Here is a 2,500-nt window from a genome sequence, read left to right as displayed (position 1 = left end):
AGTAATTCGAGTGATTTTTCATGAAGTTATGGTCAGATATATGGAAAAGGTACCCAGCAATTTTTCTCAAATTTCATACATTTTTTTCCACTTGACTAGCTGTAAAAATATATATAGAAATGAAAATAAACTTGGATATTTCCCTAAGATGTACAAAAAGTGTTGATTTAACAATTTATGACCAGAACTGATTTTGATAAAAATTGACCTTCTAACTAAACTTAGCAATATCTCAGTTCAAACATGTTCACCATCCGACTGATTGTGTCATTCACTGTAACAATATGCTAATGAATCGATTTTGTGGCCAATTTTTTTAAAACACGTTTTTTTCAGAATAAGTACATATAAAGCATGTCAAGATTGGCAAAACAAATCTCAAACCCGATACTCGAATAAAGAAGAATCATCTGCATTTATGCTTTGGAATTCTTCTGTTTCTTAGTCTGGAAATCCATGAAACCAAACCTTTTTTTTTTTTTTTTGCCGGAAATTGTCAGAATTACTCGTACTTTACTATTTAATTTACCTATTGTATTTGTGCTGGTATTTTGTAAAATATTGACCCCCACGTCTCAATGAAAAAAAGGCTTATATTAAAGAAAGCACATGGATTATGTTATTCTAATCTGAAAATATGAATAGGTTTCATCAAGGTTAAAACAAATCTATAATTATAGGAATTCTGAAATAAACATGATTTGTTCACTCTTCTAAACAACGACTGAAAAGATGAATAAAAGAGAAAAAAAAAACAACGGAAAGAAAAACGCTGAAAAGAAGAAAAAAAATTGGAAATTCTGATTAACTATTCATGAGTAATGGTTTATCTCAGAAGTCATACTGTGGGATTAGAATCCAATTTACAAAATGTCATTTACTATTTTTCTCATCATGTCCATTATTTCTCCTGTTCCCCGCCGTACTCTGGAACAACTCACGAGGCCCCAGATTCGAGAGTCTTTGCCAAGATGAGGGTCTTTTAACTCTCTCCTTCCCAGCTATTTTTAGAATTCCCCCCCCCCTCCCCCCCCCCCCCCCCCCCCCCCCCGAAAATTCACTCCAAATCAACACAAGAATAGACTTTTCTTACTCAAACAAAAAAGTAACAAGTGAGCTCTACAGCACAGTTTTTAGTATCTATAGCTGTAATCAAAGCATTTCTTTAAATTTTGTCATGTACAAGAGAAATCAGAATGAGAAAATTGTCTGTTGCATCGTAACGAATGTGACGTTTAGATTTTCCTATGGGCGGTAAGGAGAGGGTTAAATCGACAGATATCTGAAGAACGAGTTTTCTGGCCAAATGTTTAATAAATACAAGTTTTTCTAGTTAACTGGTCAAAGAGTATCTAATCTAGGGGTCTGCTGTAATTTCCTGGTTCATAAAGCCTTGACACTCTCTGTCTGTTCACGGCTTTAAAAAAAAATCTAGCGTCATGACAGCATTGCGTAACCATGGCAACTTAATTGTTCTTTTAGTATTCTAGTTGATGTAGGTAGATTAAACATTGTAATATATATAATCACAATAGACTAACAAGTAACCATGGCAACGAAAGCAATCTAAACCCATGATCGCAAGAATTATTATCGTCATTTTGGTAAAGTTTCATTATGGGTAGATTATCCATCTAGATATCTCTTAAATAATAGTGTGGCATTTTCGTGAGAATTTCTCTCCTGTCGTCAATTAAGATTATTGAGCTTTTTTATATAGCGCAATATCCACTAAACGTGCTCAAACCGCTTTACAAGGGGTCCCTGGCCAACAGCAACACTTAACATGTAGGACGAGAAATATTAGGCGATAGATAATACATTATTTTCGGACAGAGACAACGGCCAAGTACTCATTTAACACCTGAGCACGGTGAGAGAATGTGAGTAAAGAGCCTTTTCCAAGTACTCAACTATGTGCCAAGCGAGGCTCGAACCCAGGACCTTCCGATTCGAAAGCTATTGTCATACCACAAGACCACATAGCCGCACATAATAATAATAATAATAATAATAATAATAATAATAATAATAATAATAATAATAACAATTGAGCCTTTATATAGCGCAATATCCCACTAAACGTGCTCAAAGCGCTTTACAAGGGGTCCCTGGTCAACAGCAACACTTAACATGTAGAACGAGACATGACGGCTGTTAGGCGATATTACAATTTCTTCGGGCCGAGACAACGCTGACAACGGCCAAGTACTCATTTAACACCTGAGCACGGTGAGAGAATGTGAGTAAAGAGCCTTTTCCAAGTACTCAACTATGCGCCGAGCAAGTCTCGAACCCAGGACCTTCCGATTCGAAAGCGAGTGGCATACCACAAGACCACATAGCCGCACATAATAATAATAATAATAATAATAATAATAATAATAATAATAATAATAATAATAATAATAATAATAATAATAATAATAATTATAATAATAATAATAATAATAACAATTGAGCCTTTATATAGCGCAATATCCACATAACGTGCTCAAAG

At 34.7% G+C, this 2,500-nt stretch overlaps 1 protein-coding gene across 1 annotated transcript in view; it reads left to right on the top strand.

Annotated features, from left to right (window-relative positions):
- The window catches only part of LOC144964113 (DC-STAMP domain-containing protein 2-like), a 40,470-nt gene that overhangs the window by 35,712 nt on the left and 2,258 nt on the right, over positions 1-2,500 (top strand). The gene's annotated exons all lie outside the window — the stretch shown is intronic.

Source organism: Berghia stephanieae, chromosome 2 (assembly GCF_034508935.2).
Source record: "Berghia stephanieae isolate SIO BIC M18660-M18661 chromosome 2, UCSD_Bste_1.3, whole genome shotgun sequence".
Classification (NCBI taxonomy): Eukaryota; Metazoa; Mollusca; class Gastropoda; order Nudibranchia; family Aeolidiidae; genus Berghia; species Berghia stephanieae.
This window is presented reverse-complemented; position numbering and strand designations above follow the sequence as displayed.